Source organism: Phasianus colchicus, chromosome 3, assembly GCF_987193195.1.
Source record: "Phasianus colchicus chromosome 3, bPhaCol1.hap1.1, whole genome shotgun sequence".
Lineage (NCBI taxonomy): Eukaryota > Metazoa > Chordata > Aves > Galliformes > Phasianidae > Phasianus > Phasianus colchicus.
This window is the reverse complement of record NC_143438.1, coordinates 62,474,695-62,501,768: the sequence shown is the minus strand read 5'-3', so window position 1 is coordinate 62,501,768 and position 27,074 is coordinate 62,474,695. Positions and strand designations below refer to the sequence as shown.

Genomic DNA, 27,074 nt, shown 5'->3' with positions numbered 1-27,074 from the left:
GGTTGTTCATCCTGTTATGTGGGTGCTTCCTCTTAACTGTGGTGCTTGGCCACCAACACTGTGATGTTATGCTCCTCACAAGTCATTTAATGGCAGTGTTACTCAATGTAGTGGTGAATGGGCTGTTGTGTATCTCATACAGCCACTGCTGTCCTCAATTACATCCTGGTTTCTCCTAATACCCCAAGAAAGTCTAGGAAATGAAGAGTTTGGGGATAGCATTGGATTGTTAATGTAGGGGCGGAGGGAGGAATTATGTTGTGCTTCTTCAGTACAGTTTATCATCAGTAAAAATGAAATCCTGATTTACTTCACACCTCTATCATGGTATTGGAATCCAAACTCACAAGCGTGCATGCATAAGTTAAGGATTTTACATAGGTATGATAGGAGGACTTGCTGAAAACCTAGACTGCTTTCAGTGTGCTATGTTCATCTGCAGCTTTCTTTAGTGAAAACCTTTACAGTAACACTGGTCAGGCCTAACTCTGGTAACTGTATACATTTAAACACAGGAACTAAAAATGTAGATGTGTAAAAATCATGATTTTGTAACTCAGAAAACTTCAGTAGGTAGCTTGAATATTACTTCTTAAAGTAAATTTAAATAAAATATGGAATCATCAAGAAATTTTGGATGTTCTGTGTTAGGAAATTTACAGGATTTTATATACAGAACTTCAGAGAAATGAGCCAGAATAACTTTAATAGTAACAGCTCAAGAGTTGAAATGTTTGCTTAAAGTCTCTCACTGAGTACAGGAAGAAGTGACGGATTCCTTATCAATCACACGACCAAATGCGATAAAAGCCCACTTCTGCCCATGCTTTGTTTTCCAAATGCTCCACCGCCGGGTTTGTGGCGAAGTAGCCTCTCTAATGGAAGGTTCCCTAAGAAAGAAATGTCACTCACCATCTGTGAGACTGAACACAAAGGCAGAAGGCTCAGGAGACACTCCTGCGCTATAGAGATGAACAATTGATCCTCGCCACAGTACTATTAAGAGTCCTTGGTACTTGCAACCTCCAAGACAATGTATTGTACAGAGAATTGTGGTTTGTTGTTAGTAGCCTGCGGAAAGCATAATGGAGGTACTTGCTAGTATAGATTGTTTAGAATGGCGGACATTAATGAGAAGAAGAAGAAAAAAAAAAACTTCACCTGTGTCTGAAAATTATAGCCCAGTGAAAATAAGAATTACAATGGCACTTAAGTACAGTCCCTTGCATTCTACTGGTTGCTCTATCTGTCCAGCTCCTCGTTTGCTTCAGATAATCTCAGCACAATACAGTGCTTCTCAGGTCTGTTATTCAGATGTTTTCAATCTGGAAATTGCCTGTATCTATTTGGAGATTGGTAGATAGTTAAAAGCAAACATCAGCCTTACTTACCCACCCTTATCCTAAATTCCAAAGATGCAAACCATAAGTGGTCGTCTTTAGTGAGAAGTATGTTGCAATGTATGTTTCGAAGAAAACAAGATCACCTAAAATGTAGAATGAACTAACTGAAAACCACTGCACATTATTGTACCACATTATTATAGTTATAATTAATTAATTTAATTTATTACAAGCTAATTCAGACTTCTGGAGAACTTTGAATGTCATTCACACAATCAGTGTTGCTGTGGAAAAACAAAACAGAACACAACTACTGGTCATGAATGTTAGGTCTGTCATATCACAAAATTATATAATCACAGGGGTTGGAAGGGACGTCAAGAAATCACCAATTCCAACCCCTTGCTAAAGCTCTACAGTAGGTCTCACAGGTAGGTGTCCAGCTGGGTCTCGAATATGTCCATAGAAAGAGACTCTCTGGGCAGCCTGTTCCAGTGCTCCATCACCCTTACCATTAAGAAGTTCTTTCTGCACGTTAATACAGAACTTCCTATGTTCGATTTTTAGGCCATTTCTCCTTATCCTATCACTGCGCACTGCTGAGAAGAGCCTGACCTCATCCATTTGCCTTCCACCTCCCTTTAGATATTTATCAACATTTGTCAGGTCCCCTCTCAGTCTTCTTTTCTTCAGGCTGAACAGACCCAGGTTACTCAGCCTTTCCTCATATAGGAGATGCTCCAGGCCCTTTATCATCTTTTATTGTAGTAACTAAAATACACAAAATAATGGCAATAGTCAGTCATTGAGTAGGAAAGTGGGAGCTTAAGGAAAAAAAGCTGTGAAACAAAAGTTTCCTGATATGTTTCGCAGCTGTTCTGGATATGCTTGAATTCTCTTCTGGCACATACAGATGATGCAAGGAAAGGAAATGAGTGATTTCTTTCTGCCAAGACTTGGGTAGCATTTCGGTTCCCAGCACAGTGCAGCAATAGAGTTAAGGCAGAGAAGTTTAAGGTCACAGAATTGGCACACTTTTCTCTTTAACCACCTGTAGTTAAGTTTGCATTGACTCTGCTAGGTGCTGTTTTGGTTATGCTGACTAAAATATCCCTTCAGTGGGGAAGTCTGTCTGCAGGCATCATTAAGATAAAGTAAAATATGGTCTCCCAGCACTTGAACAGGCAGATGGTGGAGAAAGCAGGGTCTGCAAGAGGTGCAGAAAACTACAGCCAATTTCTTGGCACCATTCTCAATCAGCAACAGCTAAACATTCAGGAAAAAAGACAGCTCAGCACAGAAATGCCACCAATATGCCTATGTCACTATGAGTTTTATTGCAGATATGATTAAGGCACAATAAGTGTTGTGCTAAAGTGCATCACAGTGTGGTTATATTCATGACGTGTAGTTTTAATTTTGCAGCTGTGAAGAAGTTTAGTTAAACAGTCTGTGGCTCTGTGTCTTCAGATAAAATTACTATCCTTTGTTTGCCCTTGCACAGTTCAGCATCAGTACATTATTGATTGGAATTAGGAAGTTAATAAGGTTTGGGCTAATTAATCAGATGGGTAGGGACTGGAACTGCACTGCAAAGCTTAATCAAGTCATCAAAGCTCTCAAGCCATGAAGAAGGTAATTAAAGGAAAAGGATGCCTGTTATATAGTAACAGGAATCTAGGAGAGGACAAGAACAAGATAGAGAACCTCCATTTTCTTTTGTACGCTTTCCTGGAATAAATCAGACCAAATGACTCCACTTCCTACCAGCAAATTAATTTGGATGAATTTATAAATCATGTCAGAAAAGAAATTTAGTCAGACTAGTCTAATAGCTAAGCAGTCCGTTTGCTCGTAGTGTCTGTTTCTTTGCAACACTGGGGCCTGCAACGCAGTCTTTTACTGTATGAGATGGTTACATCGATGTGGCTGCATGGGGAATGAAGAAAGGTAGCTTACAAACCTAATGACACGTTTGTTATGGCTAAACTGATTAATGTGAATCACTACATTGTGGCCTATTAGGTGTTTATTATAGAAGGTTGAATATTTACACTGCCTAGCTGAAGGAAATCACAGTATCACAAAAACCTTAATGGTTTTGGAGAGATACCATTTATTGTTTTTTAACTCTTCTGCATAACAAACAAGCTAATCTGTTTCAGGACATGTGCTACAGAGGAGGCAAGCTCATGTGACTGGTTCAGCTTTACCAGATTTCATAACAGGATGGGCCCAACTGTGCTTGTACCTATGTCTCCCCAGCAACAAAAGAGCCCTTTTATCAGCTGTAAATGAGAAGCTAATTAGCAGGACAAGTTCCAAGTGACACTAGAAAATTAATGGTTTTAATGGCAAGTAAGGTAATGTCTGGGGTGTGGAAGGGCTTTTGCAGGCTTGTGAAATGATCTCTTTGGGATTTTGTGCTCAGTATTCATCCAGCTGAACTCTGATGGCTTTACAGTCATCAGTGCTCACCCTTCCCACTTGGCCGTCTGGTCCCCAAGGACCTGACATCTACAAACAGCTCATTTTATGTGGATCACTGAGGAGCTGCTGGCCAGAACCACCATAGGTTGTATTCTAGATGGTGGTAATCCAGAACTAAAGAATCCCTTAAACAACTTAGTTATTTTATCCACTGTTGAGGAACCCTATAATGAACAGGCTCTGAGTCCAAATTACTTCTCAAGCAGGGACAAATCATCCTGGCAGAGAACATTAAAACAGCGTGAGGAAATACTAAGAATTGTGAATGCCAACAGTATTTGCATTTGTCAGGTTTATAATAAAGACAATCAATAGGGTTCTGTCTTCTGAATATACAGAAGATTATACAAATCAAATGTATCAATCATGAACATAATCACCGTTGTTTGGAGTGTACAGTAGTGTCTATAGGTAGGTGATAAATGAATATAAGAGCTGACAGTACATAATTGATGCTAAGATTATGTGGTAATCACCAACAACTACTGCAGTCTTTTCTCTCTGTCAGGCAGGGCACGGTGCTGTGAACTAGGAAAACGGGAATGGGGGTAACAAAAGTAAGAACCAGAGTTTTTTGATATCAGGCAGGCTTAACAGATCTTGTCGATTGTTCACTGCCCAAGTAATACGAGAGGTAAACTTTCAGAATTGTATCCAGTTACTACTGTTTCAATATGCTGTTGCTTCAGAAATACCCAGTGCACACAGCATGAGGTTAAAGTTTCTGTCTGTTCGTGCTTAATCTAGTGATAGCATCTGCTTGTTTTCTATAGAGGAAGCAATCACCTAACTGATATGTGAAATATCAGATGAAGTTTTAAAGTGTGTTTGCAAGTGCTGTAACTATGTATTACTCTGGGAGATTTTTACATTTAAATATGTAAGAAAATAGCTTATTACTTCAGAATTAATTTGTATTTTAGAGCCACCAGGCTTCTAACAGAGTAAAAACTTCTCTCAGTCATTCATGTTGGGCAAATGTTCCTCTTGTTTGTAAGGTGAGGCTGCAATCCATTCAATCACTCAGCTGATGGTTACCAGAGCCGATACCACCTGGTCTTCCTCTGGAGATACCAGGAGGATGATAGCCTTGTGCTGACTCTTTGGCAAAACTCATTCAGAGGTGTATTAGCTCCCCCACCTTCTCTTACATTGTTCCCACAACTGAAACAAGGAGTGCTTCAGCAGCGATGGCTTGAGTGACCTTCAGGATAGTTATTATTATGTGTTGATATGGTCCTTCATGTTTCCTGGCAGTCCCTTTTTTTTGTTGTTGTTTTTAAGAAAATCGTTCTTTCTTTTAAATTCTTGATAGCTGGAAGATATTCAACTGTCAAAACACTTGATCCCGTTTATTTAACTTCTAGTGCTACTTTTGCTTAAGAAATTATTGACGTGTTCTCTTATTCATTCTTGTTATTCGAAGCATTCTAAGCAAATACACCTTTATGGCTATATACCAACTCTCTTTTGGCTACCTGGTAAATAAAAGAAAATATAGTAACCTAAGTAACTTAACTAAGTCAACTAGTGCTATTTTCTGTTGGTAGAAGAGGGCACTAGTGCTGCTAGATTCATATCTAAATGATGCTACATTTTTCCTTATGGGCCATTGTCCCCAGCACCAGTACTTTGTGTCAAAAATTTGTCTTGAAACATGCTACACTCAGAAAGTGTGTTCAGAAGATAACTCCTGTTGACTTTTGGTAAACCAGGTTTCTGTCAAGACCACAGAACTGGTGTGTTTTTAGGAATCAGTGTAACAGAAACCTGCAATTGGGTGAAGTGTTCTAACACATTAGAAGTGATGCTTCCTCTGCTGCTGACTGGAGAAGGAACCTTCAGTCCTGAATAACTGTGTGATTTACACCTTCACTCGTGAAAGTCTTCTCCATCTCCCAACACTCTGTTTTCAACTTATTATCGCTCTTTAAGATTCTGTTTCTTACCAGTCATTGTTATTATTATTTCCTATGTTATGTTGATCTCATGTAATAAATCAATACTTTGTCAATACCTTGCCTCTTAGTGCCCCTTAACCAAAGTAAAACAACATTAAGATGTTTAGAGCTGAAGAATTTAAAACAGGATTAAATGCTGTGTTTTGTCATAAGATTTGATTTTGTAAAAGATGGGATTAAGAGATAGGTTAATGTGCTCAGTAGGAACCAGACCTATCAGAGGGACATTTTGCCATTTAGTATGGCATGATCAAACAGTGACAATAGAAGACAGGTAGAATTTAACTAACATTTCACAGCAAAAAATTGTAGTTTCCTTCTGATTGCTTCAGCTGTCTTGAGAAGACCTAGAATAAAATGAATAAGTGACACACAGCTGAGCAGAATTTCAAGTAATTCCCATTCGTCATGAAATTTAAAGTTGTCATAGAGAGGAATTTCCCTTTTGGTTGTACCATTAGCACACAGAGCAAAGCTAGCCATGCTTGGAAGACCCCCCTTGAAGATTAGGATTGCATGATAGACGGACAGATAAATATACAGTTGTTTTTACTCCAGATATATCACTGTGAAGTTGTTGCTGAGTCTGAGCAAGGGATGAAAATGCAAGGGAGAACTATATTTGCAGGTTTGTCTTGTAGGTGTTCATTGGGAGCACTGGAGTGCAGTGGAAAAGGTAACCAAAGCTCACTGCCTAACTGACTTTATGAAAGATTAAGCAAGTCACCTTACTTTTACTTGTGCTTTTCTAATGTATATCTCTTTTCCTATTTTGTAATCAAGCGCAACGCAAAGTGGCTTTATCCATTCAGTTTGCAGCAAAAATTTATTTTGTGGTTGCTACTTCTAAAGAGAAATCCCTTATCCTTTGGAATTGATGCTTATTAACCTTGGTCTAATTGTGGTCTTGAGCTGTCACTCATTTATTATTTATCTTCATAGCCTTTCACCTGCTTCTCTATCCATTTTAACAAAACAAGGCCACCCTGGAGGCTTTGCCTTGTCTAAAATACATGCAGCTCGCCAGGCTGCAGATGGCTTTCAGTATTAATATCCAACAACACTGCTGATTTTAAGGAGAGGTTGGCTTGCTGCATTAAATGGAAGCTTTGCTGAGCCCCTTGAGAGTAAACAAGCTCAAAGTTTGTTACAGACTGCATTAAACCCCATTGTCTTGTCCTCTGCTGTTTTCCTGTTGCTGAAACTGATAGAAGCAATGATACTGGTTTATGAGTGATCTTTGCTATATTTTTGAGGTGCTTTTTCATTTGTTTAAAATTTCTTTTTATTCAGGTCAGTTTTCCACTCTGCTTCAGAGGATGTACCCACGAGAAGCTGCGTTAAATGGGATGGGAGAGCAGTGTGACACTGTACATGAATTAGACTGGATGAATCAGGGAAGACAGATGACACTAGTATGTCATGACCTCCCAGCGGGATGGAGCCATGAATGCTTGTGCCAGCTATTGCTAGATCACAACTTACTGTTACTATAGAGCATTTTCAACATCAACTGTATGAAAACAGTGAGTTGTATTTTGAGGCTAGCGTGGGATATGTATTCATTGCCAAAGCTGAGCTACCTTGTTCAGGGAAAAGGGAAAATGTCCTTTGGTAATGGGCTTCAGAAAGATTTATACTGAAGATATTTCAGGAATTTTATTACCATGTTGTTCGGTTCTTAGTGGTATGATAAGGCGTAGAAGTAAGAGATGCTTTTCTGGAAATCCTGTGCTTAGCTTAGTCATCGGAGTTTTGTGGGAGGTGAGACTTAAAATGTTTTGGAACACATTACAAAGCACTGCAATTTCTGGAGGTCCCAATGCATATCGTACTTAGCTTCTTCTGAAGGATTTTGTGCATTAAAAAAAAAATCATATTCATACATTTCACTGCATATTTTTAGGATTGTGATGCATTTTTTGAACAGAACGCTTCAGTTCTTGATGTGATCTGAAGGGTCAAGCTGCTGCAGTACCACTTTTATGAGTGCTTTGTTAAAGAACTACGAAATACTGACTGCTAATGTGGGTTGGTTGTTGAAAAATACCATCTGAACTTTTTTTTTCTCTCCACCAGTTCTATTTCTCAAACTTCTTTTGAACACAAGCTGAATCTAGAATTTAACCAATGTATGGACAGCTCAAGGGGTAAGAAATAGTGCATTTTTGTTTAATTTCAGAAAGGTGAGACAGCCTCTTCTTGGAACTACATGCCCCCCGCTGGCTACAGATCCCACCTGGTGCAGCACACGGCATGACTCAACAGGTGAACAATTGAATTGGCTGGGTCTGATGCGGGCATTGGGAACATTCCTGACAATTCACCCAATGCACTGTGGAAGCAATAGATTTTACCTGCTTCATCTAAATTTGTGGAGCTTTTAGAGATTGCCAGGTTTTCTGTTCACTGCAGGGTAGAAATTATCCCTGAGATCAACCAATGGGGTGTCATGGGGATTTGCCACTGCTTTGCAGCTGAGGAATGCAGGTAAAAACAGCTGGATTAAAAACAGTCTCATCCTCACACGTGGAGGCAGGTGGATGTCACTGATGGTGCAGTCAAGAGGGAACCTGAGGAAAATCTGCTTGGGAGATGTTGGGCTAACATCTAAGTATTTGATATATTTGACACAGTTTTTGTTATCCAGTCCTCAGAAGTGCCTGGGGAAAATTCTCTTCTTCCTGCAGTTGCCCAAAGCTACTTGCTGAGCTGAGTGCAGAGGAAGAAGAGGTCTCCCCCATCGCAGGCAAGTGTCCTAATCACTGATCTATTCCTTAGTCTGGGGTGGAGATGTCTCTCAAAATTCCTGTGCTGAAGTGTCCTTTCCTGGTGAGAATTTCCTGGAGGGCAGCGCATTCTCAGTTAATGTCTCCATCTCCACAAATTAGCATTGAGTTTTAAAAAACAAAACAATCAGTAAAACCACCCTTCACTTGGCTAACTCCTTCATCGGTTCCACAGGAGATCAGTGTTTGCTGTAACAATACTTGGCACCTGCCCAAAAGCTGCAGTAGTATTGCTGGCCATGTGAGAATCCAGGCAAAAAAGAAGTACTCTGGTAGGAGCTGTGCAGAAATAATGCTGTCCCAAAGCTTGACTCTCCAATCCTGCACGTATAAATGGCACAACAGTATAACCGTGACTGGAAAGAGAAAACCTCACGCTGATCAATTAATCCTTGACCCGTTTCCTTCTGTAGGTGGTTCTCTGGGGATTGACAAATAATGGATCCAATATTTGGATGCAATCAACACTGACATTATGAGAGTTAATAATGCTCATTATCCTCCGGCTGTGTGCTCCCCGTGGCAAGGCAAAGGATGTTAATTTAACGTGTTTTTTAATTAACTAACACTCTAAGTAGCCACAAGCCTCTAACTCACATTATAGAAATGAAAACAGAACCTCAAGGAAAGCTGCTTGTGTTGAAAAAGCCTCAAAATTATGTTATCAGCCAAGCAAGCATGAAGTCTCTTCATCTTTGAGATTTTGCCTTTGGGAGTGTAAGATTATTTCAATTTCACTTTTTTTTTAGTCTCCCAAAGTAGCACAACATAGAAACTACAAAATGTCATTTACCTGTGTTTTTCTTGCTGAAATACATGCAGAGATTTGAGGCATGGCTTGTGACCAGTAGAGAACAAAGCAGAGCTCAAAAATTATCCATTGGTACAGGACAATTGGCATAAAATAGCAAACGAAAACTCTGATCCTACTGGATTTCAAAGCAGATGAAAGGCTTCTCAACATCTGTGGCTAAAATGAAAGCATGAGGGTCTGCCTGGATCAGATCTCCCCTAAACTGCTGATCCTTTCACTGAAGAAAGGCACAATTCTACTAATCTCTGGATCACGCTAGACAACACTTGCAAATATGTATGTAAACTTTAATCACTGGAAGCTAAGCTAAACCTGAGCTTCTGGCCTGGGTTAACAGCGCAAGTGCTTCTCATAGATAGTCACTGTCTATCCTGTCTTGTGCCACCTGGTTTAAGTACCTGAGTTGGGGTGGGAGGAATATCTCTGTGAAGGTGCCTATTCTGTCTCCACTGCCGTGGTGAGAGCCTGGATGAGTAGGTTAGCACCCATATCTGCCGGGTGCTGAACTACTGAGGCGATTTGTACTCATGTAGATGGGATCATTGTGGCTACTGATATAACCTTAGGCTTTGATAAGGAGAGCTGAAACAACAGCTTTCTTGGTTATCTTTCATAACAGAGTCCATTGACTAAGCTTCATGCAAATGAAGACCCCTACTAGATTTTATCCAGAAGGCTCTTCCCATATATTCACTCCACTTGTGCATTCAAACTGGCAGATAATTATTCCCTTCAGTCATTATTTTATGGAAGAGTGTGTGTTATACAGCATAAACTCTGATGCTGAAGCAGTGCATCCAGCTGTGGGCTTGAGCAGTCCCTTACCCTTGAAGCCCTAAAAACATGGGCTGGGGTAACTGCCACAGCAGCCTGCTTGTGGCTGTGTTCCCTGCGTCTCTTCACAAGAACTCCTGCACCCACAGTCAGATATATTGTTGCAATGGTTATGATATATTAATATATCATATTGGGCCCCTCACTACAAGAAAGATGTTGAGGCCCTGGGGCGTGTTCAAAGAAGGGCAACAAAGCTGGTGAGAGGTCTGGAGCACAGGCCTTACGAGGAGCGGCTGAGGGAGCTGGGATTGTTCAGTCTGGAGAAGAGGAGGCTCAGGAGAGACCTTATTGCTCTCTATAATTACCTGAAGGGAGGTTGTAGTGAGCTGGGGGTCGGCCTCTTCTCTTGTGTAATTAGTGATAGAACTAGAGGGAATGGCTTCAAGCTGTGCCAGGGGAGATTTAGGCTGGACATTAGGAAATACTACTTCTCTGAAAGAGTGGTCAGGCACTGGAATGGGCTGCCCAGGGAGGTGGTGGAGTCACCGACCCTCGAGGCGTTCAAGGAACGTTTGGACATATTGTTGAGAGCCATGGTTTAGTGAGAACTATTGGTGACAGGTAGATGGTTGGACTAGATGATCTTGTAGGTCTTTTCCAACCTTGGTGATTCTGTGATATATCATTGCAGTGAAGGGAATGTCAAACCAATGCAAAATGTTTTTTTATCAATACATAAGGATTGTATAAAAAGAAAAATATATAAGATTGTATAATATACATGATATATAAGATAAATATATAAGGTTTTGCAGGAGTTACACATTCAAAAGTGATCCTGGCTTTAGAAGTTCCTAAAGATGATTTAAAATACTTAAATTCTGCACTTCAGCAATTTAGGAATGTTCAAATAGTCTGGCCCTGCAATTCAACCAAGGATATGGTAATTTTGATGTGGATTGCCATCGTTCAAACTGCTCCAGCTAGATAGTTTTGTCTGACCAATCCCTGTCTCTAAGTACTAGATAAGCACGACTTTGCAATTCCAAATAGCTCCTCTGTCTGGGACAGCTATTCAAAATTTGGTAGTATCGGTTGCTTTAGCAAATTTGGGCTCAAAGATGCTATCACAGGAATGCATCTTGCCCCAACTTCTATGTGCATTACTTACTGCCTTACCAACTCAGTGCATTTTCTGGTTCCACTTAGACCTATGAGCTACATCTTTGGGGGAAGTAAAAATCAGCCTTCTTACTGTGACTTTGGCATAGGTTTAAATTGGAGTATTGGCTCCACTGAAGCTGAAACGTCTTACGTTATTTATAGGCACAAACCCACAGCTGTTTAAAAATGAGCCTTGACAAACTTTGTGTTTGCAGTCCATCCTGCTATTGGATCATCTGTCACTGTCTCTCTGCTTTCCTCTCAGCATTCCTGATCCATTCATTGATAAATTCTTCATGGACATCACAGAAGAGCTCTATTCCTTGGTGAGTACGAATACTTTATTTACATTGGTTCCTGATACAACTAAGTATCGTGGAAGGGTTGTAATGTTTCTGTGAAAGATGTCGTCTCAGGAGCCGTGCTTTACAGCCACAGGACTGATAGAAAATACGTTGTGTGCGTTGAACCAGATGATATAATGCATTGGACTGGAACTGACAATGAAGCTGAAATCCAATTGAGATCAGTTCTTTTTGTATGTTGTTTCTGTTTAAGGGCTTTACGACACTGCCAATCAACTCTAATTGCTCTGAAAAGTCTGCATTAAGTGTGATTACCCCGTTGAATTCCCACTGTTGTTGGGGTCTTTATTTTAGCAAAACGTCTAAGCACTTATCAGATCTTCCTAACAAAACACTTCAGCCGCAGCCCAATACCTTAACCCTGCTGTGCTATTGTCTAGTTTCAACTACATCCTGCGTCTAACTATGCCGGCTTTGATGGATCTATGTAAATATGGACTGAAAACCCCCAGCGAAACCTTTTGTTAAGTAAATATGGAAATCTAAATAGGGACACAACCCAAATGATTTCATCATAAAGCTTGTGCGTGGCCCAACTTTACACAACAGGCTTATGTGTATGCATTGAAATAATCCGTTATCACAATTACATCAGTATCAAGGAGGTGAATTTTTGGTGACACAGGTTTATACAAATCTAGCTTGCACTAATTTATCTTCCCGGTGTCAGAAGTTATGGCTAAGCAGTCATTTAGAAATACAAATTGTAAATAATGAGGATGTATTTAAAATATAAAAATGTGTGTGTGCAGAGATCTTGTTTATTCCACTTTATTATTATTATTTTTTTTCTGATAAACAGACATACAAAATTGAAACTTGGCATGTATGGATACCAATATACTTCATATGGTCTTAACTGGTTTCTCTTTATACATCGTTATCTGGTAAATGTTATTGTCATTCACAGGTGGGGAAAATAAGACAGACAAACCTGAGCTTGTTAGTTTAGTTAAGATAAGAACAAGTAAGACTATAGAAGTTCATATACAACAGAGGTGTAATTCTGTGATTGAATTTCCTGTCCTGGCTCCCACACATATCAGAGAAGCAGATCTATTTGAAATCCATTAATATGAATGCAAATACTCTGGTAGAAGAAATTAAAGGTATGGTATAGGTACTCTGCTTTTTCTGCTGGCAGAACCGGGTCAGGAAGTTCCCTGCTTGTGTTTCAGCAGGAATTCCTCCTCTCATAGGGGTTTGGTTTGTGGCATTGCTTGCATGGTTTTGTACGTGCACAATTTTGTGTGCTGTCATCTGCAGAATGGGAAGCAAACTGTGTGAGGACCAGGACAGTGAAAAGAGGCAGGAATTCTCCTCAAGCCTTTTTTTTTTTTTTTTTTTTTTTTTGCAGTTCCATATAAATTGTGCAATTATTCTTGTTCATTCCTTCTTTACTGCCATCTTCTGCCTTTGGGACCAACAGAGGAATCTAAAGAGCTTCTAGGATGTCATTGCTGTAAGTCAGACAGATAACTGTTACCTTAGACCTAACAAATGATAGGTGTACTACTCAGCGTTGTGTTGGGTTAGGCCATTGATATAACGAATGAGTGGTGAACTTACTGCTGTCTTGAGTCTTTGGTGTCTCCTACTGGGTTCTGTGGGTATTGACATCTGAACCAGCTAGCTACAAGGTAAAGGTGTGTTGCAACCACAATTCTGCTTGCAGCATAGATTTGTCCTTAGAAAGGAAGGTGTGTTTGGGAAAGCTTTTATTTATTTACTTATTTATTTATTTATTTATTTATTTATTTATTTATTTATTTAGTCCATCCTTAGTCGGCTGTGTTTGCTTCTTGAAATCATTTATCCCACAGACTCTCCCATTAATTTTATCTGCTGCTCGGCTTTAATTTAATTAAGCTGTTCCTGCTTCCACCTGAACCAACTTAGTATTCACCAGAAAGTAGCAAATTCCCTCCAGTCTCAGTAGGTTGATTCAGACTTCTCACAATTATTTTCCCACTAACGGCTTCGATATTTGGATACAAGCCTGTTTCTTATTACCAAGAAACCATCTATCTGAATTTGAGAACATGCATATGGACACAGTGCTAACGTGCTTGATGAAAAACAGGAAGAATTTCATTTCACAGCAGAAATAATATGTCCTTGCAGGTATTTGAGTCCTCTTCTACATTCATCGTAAGAAATTACATTCTGTAAAGAAATGTGTGAAAGAAACAGTGAGACAGAGCTTGTTTCATATTAGTATTTGAAAGGTACCTGCTGGTATTCTCATGAATGCCAGAAGAAGTAGAGGTGTAGTGTTATCTTGGTCTCAGACTCAGCAAAGTGGGCATAATCTAGTGCTATCTGTTAAGATACCCTGTGACTTCTTATAGTGAGTAGATTAGCACTGTATTATAAATCAGTTCAAGAACCAGAGTTGGCCTAAAGGCACAGTGAAAACAATATCTTTTGGCTGAAAATATACTGTGGTCACATTATAGTCATAATGAAAATGCTAAATGACCCTTCAGTCTTTGCTGGGAAACACTATCTATTCAATTAATGGGCCATAAAATGATTTAGACAAAAGACAAGCCTGAAATGCCTTTAGAAATCCAAGAGAGGAAATCTAATACTATCTAATTTCTCAAACTTCAGGGCTATAAAAGGTTTAGGAAATGTAAAACATCAGTTGCACAGGATTCTGCGTAACACTTTAGGAAACCAGAAACTACAGGCTGAAAGGGAAGGAGAAGTACAATATCCTATATGTGGTAAAGCACATTAATGCATGAATGCACGCTGTCGTTTTCCAGGAGTGCTGCATTTAATTCACTTTTCAGCTAGGATGACTGAAGAACAAGAAGGTCAAGTGATCTGACCGCAGATGTTGGTCAATGGCTTTGTGTGATTGACATTTGCACTGTCCTGGGTCCCACAGATCACTACATCAGGAGCTCTCTTTTTATTTTTGTTTACTCCAATCTCTGAAGTACTTATGAAATGTCATGGATATAATGCTGTGATAAAACAGTAATTTTGTAATTTTATTGATATATACACAGGATTTTTATTTTTTATTTTTTTTAAAGGAAAAGCCAGGAATTGGCTTTCATTGATTTTAGCAGATATGCTTTGAAGGTTTCATCCTATAATTGCTTAAGTTGCAATATTATCCCAGTTCTGTAGCAAACTAGCTGAGTTTTAATGATTTTTCTTTTCCTTGCACAAGTATTTTGTCCCGAATAGCTTTTAGTATAGCATTCCATCTACTAATAGGAAAGTGATTTGCTTTCAGTTACACATCTACAAGGAGATTTTGACTGTAGCTTCCTTGTATCAGGTGCAAAGAAATTGATGTTTAATCTTTACCACATCCCTCAAGGGCATGCTGCTCAGCTTTAAGCAGTGAGCAATCAGGACTTACAGCAAAGGGAATCATAGTAGCTCCCTATTGCCAAACATTTCATGGCAGTGAGCTACTGCCAAGACCCTGCACAGTGATTGTACTGGGTTGTTGTGTTTGCTTTGGCTGACTGAAAACCATAGAACCATTTGAGGAAATCCAATGATTTCCTAGTTCTAAGTTATATATATAGGTATTTCTAACCAAAAAAGTAGTAATTGGTGGTGGTAAGGAGCCATTTGTCTTTCAAAGTCCTGAAAACAAGAAGTGTAACAGTGAGTCACAGGTGACTGTGTTAATGTAGTTTTCAATCTCATTATATATATAGAGGCTCAAAACAATCTCAAAATAGTAAGAAAGGCAGTGGAGTTAGGCAAGATTAGCTCCAGGCGTTCTGGTAAAATGAATAGGAGTTTATTGTACTGTTAGATGAAAACCAGTGAAGTAGATTTGAGGTGCTGGATGCCAGGGTAACGAAAACAAAATACAAGGAATCGACAAAACTGTGTAAGCTGCATCAGGCAAAAGCAAAATGGGATGGGTCTCTCAGGGCAGTGAAGTGGCATAAATCACATTACGCCTGTTTTCCAATGGAGCTGTGACCATTTTCTGGTACTAATGCTCTTCTAAGTTTTGAGTAGCAGCCTCACTGCCTGTGTTGTAACTGTGGGTTAGCAGGGCTGAACCAGCTCTGACCTTGTGTGTCTGCTGAGGTGCTGTGGTGGCCAGGGACACAAAAGGCAGTTCTTCTACATGTTAATCACTATCCCATGATAATTCTTCTGGTCATTTTGATAGGATGCAGGTGAGTAGGTTTTAAAGGAATAATAAAAAAAGGGAGAGGGTCACAGTATACCAGACCAAAGTAAATATATTTTTATTCAAGTTCTCCTTCATATTTTAGGTGTGACAGTGTTCCTTTTTTTAATCTCTGTGTTTGCTCATTGTGCAGTTGCTGTATGCAGTGCTGTCTAGAGATGAATTTTTGTAGTGTCTCATCTGGTCCATCTTTTCCCTTGCCTATATTAGCCACTGGAGTCATCATGCTTAATTATTTAATGTTTGTAAAACTCTTCTGAGCTCTTTGAGGCACACAACATAATAATTACTTCAAGTCATGGCTGCTATGGTGTATGGTGTTTTTGTAAGCGTGTGTTTCTTGGTCTCTTGCTTGTCAGGACAACTAAAGATCAAATGAAACATTGTTTAGAAGACTGTAACCACAGTGCTTTGCTTATAATTAGTCAGCAAGTAACATTTCAGTGGGAAATGTCAAATTGTGCAAGATCTGACTTTTTGATATTAGAAAAGGAGACTGAAACCAACAGATTGTTTGGAGGATGTTGTCTGTCTGCGCTGCCCTGGGGTGATCTGCTTGATAAGGATTATCTGGTTGAACGTTAGATGGAAACTGGCTCAGTCTGCCAGGAAACCTGCCCCAGATTTGGCAGAGGTTCACTGAATATGAAGCGCTTCCAGATAAATGCTAGAGTGTGGGGTGTCTGTACCCATTCATACACTGGGCTGTGCTCCTCACCCCCCTACTTCCATTGCCTTCGGAGCTTATCTGACTGGAAAAGCACTGAGAACAGGAATAGAAATTACTCACTTTCCTGGTTCCATGAATTGAGATTTTATGAGCTGTCAAAATTCTCATAAAGTGATGTATTGTTACTGCCTATAAGATTTGAGAAAACTCTTTAAGAGAACCTCTCCCAGCTCCTCAACTCCTAGGGAGTTTTATGGTTCAGAGCCTATTCCTCAGATTGAGATATTTGCCTTAAGAGTCAGAGGCAGAAGAAGAGGCAGGCAGAGACACAGAACAATAAACTTCTCTTTCGTTCACAGGTTTAAAGTTCACAAGGACAAGCGAACAGTGGCACCTCTGGAAGTGCTTAATCCAAACGCAGAGGGGTCTTTGAGGCACATGTTAGTTATATTGGTATCAAACGACAATTCAGTTCCTGTGTTTCACAGCACAAATTTCGGTTGTGTCAGGTGTTAGCATGACCTTTCTGTCTTTTAGGTGACGTGATGTTGCCCTCTGCCGGTCATGCATGGAAATGCTTTATTTCATTGAGTCAAAGGAGCACAGACAACTGCTTATACGAGCCGAAGTCTATGTTGAGTTCCCCCCAAAATTAAAAGAACAACAATTATAAAACGCGTTTTTTTTTTTTTTTTAATTTCCTTGCCTTCTGGTTTATAAGTAAGTTTTCTGAGGTACTTCTCTATTTAAAAAAAAAAATCCCTCTAATTTTCATGGCAAAAGACCTTGTACTTACGGAGATCAGACCGCTTGTTTTGAAGAGCTGGGTTTGATAAAGAAAATTGAATCCTGAGACCTGCATTAAAACTGAAAAAAGAAAAAAAGAAGACAACATCATCCTCAATATTGAAAGATCCTAAGCTATGCTTTCATACTTGAGGTCACTTTGTCCCTGGTCATTTACTTCTCTGTCCTTTAGCACTGCACTGCAGAACATTGGATGTACTTTTTTCCCTTTTCTAGGCTATTTTTTGTATTTCATATGCACAACCAATAAGCAGCAGAAGCTATAGCAGCTTATTATTACCCAAAGTCCCATTTTTTTTTTTTAAAGAGGTTTTGAGAAAATACTGTAGGGAAAATTTCTGTTATTCCATATTATTAAATATGCCACTCTGGACTAGTGAAGATGAATTTTTGGTTTGTGTCTCACTTTTGTAGTATGTGTTTTAATTTAAATATTTGGTAACAAAAAGAACAATTTTTATCATTTTTCCTCACAGAGGTGGAATGAGTGTCCAGGCAAAGAGTATTGTTGCATACACTCAGATTTCTTCATCTGTGGCTGTTCTGTGCTACTGAGCAGTACTAGCTTGTTTCATATACTGCCAGACTTTGGATGAAGTATTAAGATCTCATATGCTTCCCTGATTAAAAATAAAAATAAAAATGAAAAGAGCTGATGTCTGAGAAGCCACAAGTTGGAATAGCCTTATTAGTGAGCTTTAATTGTATGAAAGGGCTTTTGAAACAGAAAATTCATCTGAAACCATTTCTTGAAGCAGTCTGTCAATGACACATTGCATTTGATTTTTCAGAAGCAAAGTGAACAATCCAATATGCTGTTTAGAAGAGGGAAATGAGCATCAGAAAAAACATTGTTAGCGATAATTTTAAGAGGAAAATTGTGATTGGCTCAAAAATGACAGAAGTCCTACAGGAAGACTTCTAGAGCCAGCAGAAAGAGGCCTCTGGTCATTCCTCTGTGGTTTAGCAGCACTGTGTAACTCTCCTGCCTCTCTGCAAACTCACCTGGCAGAGAGAGCCTGGGGGACTGCCCTGAGCACAGAGCTGTGAGCCTTCTGAGACACCCCCTGAAAAGAGTTTTGTTCTAAGGAAGCTGTTGTGAGCCACGCATATGTAGGGTGTCCGTGTCAATATGGAAGTAGGTAGGGAGATTTGACTCTGAAGTTAGAAAAGTAGAGAAAAAGAGGAGATTTTGAGATTTTGTTTCTTATCTTGTAATTTTCTTCATCCTATTCTTTCACTCCTAGCTCCAGAACATTGCACACGTTTAATGTGCAGTCAGGAGCTGGAGCCAGATATATGTTGCATTTGTTCAGAGCTGGAGGCAAACATGCATTGTGTCTATTCAGGAGCTGGGCTCTGTCATACTGGGCAGGATGTTCTTCCAGACAGCTTTCAAAGCCTCTGGGACTCTGATCTGCTAGTTCAAAGAAACTCATTTTGTTAATTATAGTAGAGCTTTATTTATTCTCTAGCAGAAAATGCAATGTTCTCATCATTAGAGTTGAATATATCATTCAAATGTGGAACTGGTAAATTACTTGGTGATTTAAATCTACTTTTGAGCCCACGTGTCTTCTCCTGTTAATGAGCTGGGAAAGACTTGGCCATCTCTCCTCCCAAATCCTTATTTCCAGAGCCAGAACTCATCCTGTCAATTGCCCTCAAACAGAGAACTGAAGATACACAGACACTGGTCATCATTTTTTACTTATACTTACTCATATAAAACTTGTCCTTCTCGCTGTCAGCCTGAGGAATTCCCACTGATGTTCATAGGCTTTTGGGACCAATGAAGTCCCTCAGAAGTGAATATCTGGAAAGATCTTTGCAGTGAGCCTTTTCACTGAGGCTTTGAGGGTTCATATGAACACAGATGTCCTATCACATGCTTGTGTGTATAACTTAAAGAGAGGTCTGCTGTTGACAAAGGTGATGTTCTCCACCTTTATCCTGCACGTGGGGAGCAATATCTCCACGCACCAGCACATTCTGTGGGTTGACCAGCTGGAAAACCACTTTGCAGAAAAGGAGCTGGCAGTCTTTATAGACACCAAGTTGTAAATGAGTCAGCAGCGTGCCCTTGTTGCTAAGAAAGCTAATTGTATGTGGGGATGCATTATGCAGTGTATTAGGTCAAGAGAAGTAATCTTTCCTCTCTACTCAGCATTGGTGAGGCCACAGCTGGAGTTCTGGGTCCATTTCAAGCCTTCCAAGCACTAGAGAGATATGGGCACCCTGATCTGGGTGTCTGCACTTGCAAGTGGACCCAGCAGTCCCTTCCAACCTCAACTATTCTGTGATTCTGTGGACATTCTCTGCTTAGAGCCATGAGAACTAGGATATGTTGTACCCTACGTAATTCTTCAGAAGTTTCAGTTTACCCAGAAACCATGGTTCAGCTTGTTTACTACACCCACCAATAACCATACTATTTTGAAGATGGCTGTGAGTATGGCAGCACTGCTTATTTCAGAGTTTGTTGTTAGGCATCTATGGTCTCTGAGACAGGAACTTAATAAATAACACTTTTGTAGAGTATTTACCTTAAAGAACATAAATAAATAAAAAATAAATAAAAAGATTTAGCTGGTCTGTCAATTATAATGTAAAATGCTTCATTATTTGCAGAACTTTTTCCATTAAACTCTTGAAAACTCTCAAGAGTCTCAGAGTAGATGCTCCTGACTGTGGCATTCATTAATTACAGATGGTCTCCTTTTCACACAGGTGAAGCAGAGTCACTGAACATCTACTTATATCCATTTTTTGTTGAAGATTAAGAGTTTAATTCTGTTTCTCCCCAGATCCAACTGAAGATTTTTTCACTTCCAGCTGATCCATGTGGTGTCACTTCAAGTACAACTTTGGTACATGCCTTAAGCTGAAACATAAATTCATTGGCTGACTAGAATGAATACCAGATATAGCTAAAATAGAAAGTGTTCGTATTCTTCAAGCATCAGATCAATATGTAGCTATTACAGTTCTGAGTAACTACTGCAAAATCTCCATTCATGATGCGTCTCCTAACCAAGAGATTTCTTCTTTGACTTTATTTATTTATTTATTCATTTATTTATTAATTTGTCTATTTGCTCATTTATTGTTTGTTTTAAATTCAGAGAGGTAAACTTGCAAGCAATTTCTCCAGGAACTCTTTCTATTTGGTATTATTGTCTCTATGACACCCTCTCTGTAAATTCAATCTTTTGAGATTGATACTTACAGGTAACTTTTATGTGGCAAACCTATCTATTTCAGGTAACAGCAGCAATCTGCTGTCCAAATGTTTGGCTGAGAGCTTTGTCAACGCTGCGTCGTAGCTGTGAAGATGATGTTCTCAGCTACATATTTCAGAACAGCAAAGATTTCTGGACCAGATTCTCAAACTCTCTTGATTGAATAAATGGCAAAATAAGATAGCAAATAGAATTGCATCTGATAGATGTTCTTGAATGATGTTTGTATCAGTCAAAATGCCAGGGTTTGCACATCTTTCAGGAGCAAGCAGAGACTGCAAACAGATGGTCCCAGCTGAGAGCAGCTGCTGGTTGTGTCAACATGTCCTTTCATGTCTTCTTAGTGTAGTACAGATAGTTCAAGTATTTGGTTGCAGGTACAACTGCAGCTGGGCTTGGAAGTTTATTGTTCTAATCTATTTAAAGATCATAATCGTTATTTCTTACCAGTCAGTCGGAAGAAAGGAAAGAAAGGACACCAACACTTTCTGAAATAGAGCAGAAAATTGAGGTCATTTTCTTCTTCCTGTCCTGTCCTCCTCCACCACAGCACACTCAAATGAGCAGAAGTGTTCATATTTCTTGAAGCTGGTCAGGTAAGAGTTGGAGCAAATGAACACAATAATGTAATGCATGAATGGAAAAGTAATAAAGTCTTGTATACAGATCACAGTAACGAATGCTACCTGCAGTCTAAATACAGAAAGAGGAAAGTTTTAGTAGGAGAAAACATTTCCATGGCTTTGAGTAATTTGCCTGTTCATATATAATGTATGTGTAACGAAAGAACTGATGTGGGCACTACACCCACAAACAGTGGATAACAGTTGTGATACAGTTATGTACACTTAGAACTAGGATCTCATAGAATATATTTGATGTACATACAGACTGAGAATTCTACGCTTCCACAACTCTATGTGCAAGCAGTGTGCAGTAAAGAGATATGACTTCCTGGGGTATCTTCAGGATCTTTTTTCTGACTTGCTGTCTTTGCTCATGAATGTAATTCTGCTCTGCTGTAAACCTGGACATCATGTCCTAGGAGAAATTCATTTCTATATTTCTGCTGTGCAAGTTTGACTTACATGACTTACAACAGCTGTAAAATAATTGTATAGATTTGTGATATAGATGAGTGTTTGGGACATGGCTTTCTTGTTTGGGATGATTGGATGTCTTGTGCAGGAACACAGAAAAATATTAGGAAAAATTTCTTCCCAGAAAATGAGGTGATGCACTGGAACAGACTGCCCAGGGAGGTGGTGGAGTCATCGTCCCTGGAGGTGTTCAAGAAACCTGTAGATGTGGCACTGAGGGACATGGTTAGAGGGCACGGTGGGGATGGGTTGACGTTTGGACTAGATGATCTCAGTGGTCTTTTCCAATTTACTCACTCTATGTTTCTGTGATTCTATGATTACCATATTTGTTCTGAAAAAGAAAGTAAGACAAAAGAACTGGATAGAAGCTCAAAATGGAAGAAGACTTCTCAGATCCTTTCCTTCTCTTTCTGTCTGAGAAATACAAACTTCAACTCAAAGTGTCAGATTATTTCCATTTTTGAAAACAAAGGAAGGGAATCAGTAAGGCATTCAGCTGCTCAGTTCTCATTGTGAAATGCAGTATATTTCAGTGGTGGACTCAGAACAAAAGGCCAGAGACTAGCCAAGAAAAGAGAAACTACAGGAAAAAAAAACTCTGTAGGCACTGTGGTGACTTCATTTCTGGATTTATCCTGGTGCGGACAGGAACAATCAGAGCAAGACATGAAATATGACATGTCCAGCTGGCACAACTGCTGTCTGTTTGGGCCTGTGATTCCCTCAGTTTTGCAAGATTATCAAGAGAAGGGTCTTGTCTCACCTAATTCTTTTCTTTCACTAAAAGTCAGACTGAGCATCTAGGCCCTACAATCAGAAGGAAGAGTCCCCATAGGGTGTACAACCCTATCTTAAATTGGCTGCCTAAAGTAAACTGAACTGCCTTCCCTAGGTGCCCATTTCTTTCCACTGAGTGAAAAAGGAATTTCACAAAACCAGCTCAGGTTGCATCCCTAATGTACAGGTGCACAAAATTAGATGAGTAAGATCCTACTGAGGTTGTCCAACAAAGCTAGGAAGAGACTGGGGTGCACAGAGGCATATTGCAGCAATTTCAAAACCTGCAGAATAAGTTGGCACACATTTGGTTAACTTCTGTGCCAGGAGAACCAGGTCCCTGATTACAGTCCAGCAGACAGTTAACTGCACTTTAAGTTCTTTCCTCGTTAATATTTCCAGAAGTAGGAAGTGTCGCCATAATGCTATTTTTTAATGCTGATTTAAATGATTTACAGTATTTACTGAGACTGCTTTGTCACTGCCATTATTGACCAGTGTTATATCTACCTCACTACCACTGCCCTTTAAAAGATCACAAAGGTTTTTATGAAAACAAGCTTTAAAAAGATTTTTGGAGAATGTTTTACTTTCCTTAATGCAGTCAGTTGAAAATACCCAGACTTCTCAGATGTGCTCATTTCTAATTTCCCCATTCTCCTCTCTCTTGCTGGGTCAGGGTAAGACTCGAGGCGAGTGCGTGTGCTGTGCAGGGTGGTCGGGGCTGTCAGCCCGGCTGTGTGACATGGTGAGAGGCCTTGCAGCAGTCAGATGTCAAGTGACAGCTGAGACATTTTGCTGGAAACTCTTTCCAAGAGGCTTTTGTGCATCTGATACACAATGAAACACAGGCTGCTGAGATTGAAATGTACGATGTCTCCATGTTTCCCCATTTTTCCTTTCTCAGGCAGAAACACATAAAGAAGGACAGGCAAATACGTGTACATGTTTGTTCATGCTCTGTGCTTCCCAGGTAATGATCCAGTCCAGAGGCTATAATTAAGAGGATGCACTACCTGCTTACCTCCTTAGAGACCATAAGAGAGTCTCATTATCTCTTTTTTCACCTGACAGATGAACACATCTCCTTTTTGCCCGTCAGTAATCAGGCAGACCAGGGCCTGATTACTGCAGCCCGCCTGTGATCAGGGTAAGGTGCAGCCACATAAAAAACTGGAGTTTCTCATATCACTGCAAACGCAGGATAAGACCCCTCAGGTCCATGTAGCTCCAAGTGATTTAGGACAAGGTCCTTGCTGACCTTGCAAGGGACAGAGATTTTTTTTTGCCTGTGCAGAACTTCACATGACAGCTTGGAGGGGTCTCTCCAGCCCTCACTAGCATGACTCAGTACTCCTGTGAGGCAGATGGCGGAAGTATCAGTCTCATCTCTGCCAGCCAGAGCAGCCAGCAAACCTGTGCGCAGGCAGCAGCTGCACCGAGGGAGGTCAGTAGGGGACTGCTTTCTGGAGCATAAGCCCTGGCACTCGGGACTTGCTCACAGGAATTGTAGTGTCTGATCTTGAAAATACAGTTGAAAGCGGACATGAGATGTATCTGTATCCACAGATAGAGCTGCTCAGATGCAGCATCACACGACCATGACTGTTCTACTTCTGTTCCTGGGCTGCCCAGTGCTAAACCAGTCCTTGTGTCTGTACCACTCCTGCATCTGGAGCCAGGAGCCTTCTGGATTAATCTGCCCTTGTTGAGGTGGGACAGGCTGGGTGGTGCAGGGTGCTCTTGGCTCACACCTTCTCCAGGGTCTCTGTAGAAGGCTAGGAGCCAGTCCTGGTGGCCCCAGCTATGCTGGGTAGGATGAGAAGATCTGCACACCATCTGAAGGAGATGTGAAGGCTGGTGGCTATGCGAGACTGTCTTGTTTGGGATGTATGCAGGGAGTGCACTTCGTTTTAACTTCTACCTGTACACCAGCTTGCAGAGAGCTGACCAGGAGTACCATTTTGTTCTGCTCACATTGTTTTGCCGTTTGACATGGGAGATGGGCACAAAATCCAGCTGAACTGGCACTGCAGGGCTTGTGTTTTATAGTTAAAAGCACTTGGTCATCACAGGACTGGATGTCAGTAAGCATAATGCACCAAAGCTGGTTTCAAAGAAGGCACTTGAGAGCAGAATCTGACCCTGTTTGTTTTCTCTGCCTTTTGCCTTTCAGGTACACAGTACAATGTAGTTACAAGGATGACTGCAATGTTGTGATGATACATTACTACCATTTGATTTATAATTAAGATGCTGTGACAGATTCCTTTCTTTTATAGTATTATTTCAAGAAAACAATGTCTATTTCTGTTGGTGTACTGCTCCTCAGTTTGATTCATTCCTTCTAGCCACAATTTTCAGAGCATCAGTTCTTGCTCTGACTGTCCCTGAGCAGAACTAAAAATCAGGACAGGCAGCTGTTACCAAATAATAGTCTTTTTAACACTGCAACTGCCATTCTTGGTTTAGTGAAGCATTGCAGACCATTGTATTTCAGCCTAAACTATCTTTCTTTGGAACATGGAATTTTTCTACTGGCCATCTCAAGGTGGAGTTCATAGTCATTCTTGTGACATTTATTCCAAAGGTTTCTATTGTGAATGAGACAGCTTCAGAAAGAGATCAGAGGCACTCTGCTGCCTATGATAAGAACAAGTATTTGTGTATTTTTTGCTTTTGTATAAATAAGGTCTTTGACTATATCTGTATACATGTGAAATCTTTAATGATAAAACATTGATACTGGGGGGTATGAAGACTAGAATAATAAAAAATTAATGGCTTTTGTAATTAAAGATTGTGTAAATCTTTTTTGATAAACACAGATTTCAGTTCCTAAATCTTCTTTGCTATTTTTCTTGCATCAGGTTGTTTAGGACCAGAAACAATCAAGTAGTCAATGTTATTCTCATCCAGAGCCTAAGAAATAATGAACTGGTTGGCATTTCTGAACAGAAAGGCATAGCATATTACAGAAGACTTTAACAATCACTAAATAATTGACAGTGATTTGGCTTGTTTGCCCATTGTTTTGAAGAGGTGCTGCAAAACCGTGCTATTGTTGATGATAATTTTGAAGTGGTTTGTCATCCAGCAGCTCTCTAGTGGCAATACCTCCAAGGTGACACTGGAAATAGCTTGATTGGATTTGGACAAACTGACTGCTAAAATCACAGCAGTACCCTGAGCTACCTGTTACAGGCTGCCCTTGCTGTGTTGAGTTCCTCTTTTCCAAAAGCTTTTCCTTCTGTTTCACGCCCAGGCTTGCAGCCAGAAGTCTCCAGTGCTGTGTATGTACAAGCCCAGGAGGAGATGGTGCCTGCCCTGGCTCTGCCCCATGTTGTCCCCAGGAGCCCACGCACATTGGCAGGGTAGCTCACCCTTGAATAACCTGTCATGGCTGCTTATTGCAGCAGAAAAAGAGGCAGCCCAGTGCCTACCTGATGGCAACAAGAGTACCCAGCAAAGCCCCCTGCTGCATTCAGTTACTGGTTTATTGGAGGCAGACTCCTGCCTGCAGTTTTGCAGTACAATTTTTGCTTATATCCTGCCTCAGCTCCCCAGGAGCAGCCAGGTTTATGGATACCCAAACTGATAGATGTCTGATACGCATTTTTTTAATAACTGTATCATAAAATATTCAGTAACCCCTACAACTGCAGCGCCTTGTCTCTAGCCATTACCCAGCATAATTCTCTGAGTAGCTGCCTCTCAGTGCCTGAGGGCTTAATTTAGAGTTCACTGAGGTGAGGAGGAACTTTCTCTTGGCTCTTGTGGGGCTGGATCTGGCCTGCAGGCCCAGATCCTTCAACGTCATGTTCCTACATGTGATCATTAAGGACTCTATGCATGACACATACGGAGGCATTCATTCTTACCATTATAACCTGTGGCCTTTCCAAATTTGAAAAAAATATCTCCAGAGTCTATTTCCTCATATATTACCTCAGTGGGAATTTGGTTATTTTTCCTCTGAGGATTGGGATAGGTAAGCACAGATAGAATCCTTGCTTGGGTATGGATAACATCTGATCTCAGATCTCGTCTGGGCATTCCAATGCAGTATCATGTCACGCAGTGTAGACCTATGAACTCCTCAGAGGTGCAGCACATCTGTTGACACGTCACATTTCAGCCTGCTTTGTCCATTACAGTCAGACAACCCCATGTTATGTGGTTGATGAAACATGCCAGAGCACCACAAAAGGCTCCTGCATAATCTGGAATACATACCAGGACTAACTCAGCTCAGAAGGCTGAGGAATGACTTTCATTGGTACAGAAAAAATTCCCAATTTGAAACTTGCCTGTTGAGTCTGTCTGCGTTATTTTCAGCTGTGAATTCTCTTTCTGCTTGGCTGCTCAATATCTTTAGAGCAGGTTCAGGGTAATGCAGTCACTGGCTTATTTGTGTCTTCCTTGATTATCGCAGCCAAAATGAATGCCTTCTGGAAGGTGTTCTTCCGGAGGATACCAGCACTCATCTAATCAGTCTTGCAAGCTCTTGTAGGGTACCTGCAGCCAGGCACAGAGAGGATGTAGGGTACCTGCAGCTACTAAACATTCTCTGCCCACTGCAGGAACAG

The 27,074-nt window shown here is 40.3% G+C and overlaps 1 long non-coding RNA gene across 1 annotated transcript; it reads left to right on the top strand.

The window, feature by feature from the left end:
• The first annotated feature begins 11,591 nt into the window (after nucleotides 1-11,591).
• On the top strand, nucleotides 11,592-17,218 carry LOC149918635 (uncharacterized). The gene is made up of 3 exons (XR_016465611.1): nucleotides 11,592-11,664; nucleotides 13,061-13,165; nucleotides 17,094-17,218. It is a non-coding gene; the product is annotated as an uncharacterized LOC149918635 (long non-coding RNA).
• Nucleotides 17,219-27,074: the final 9,856 nt, after the last annotated feature.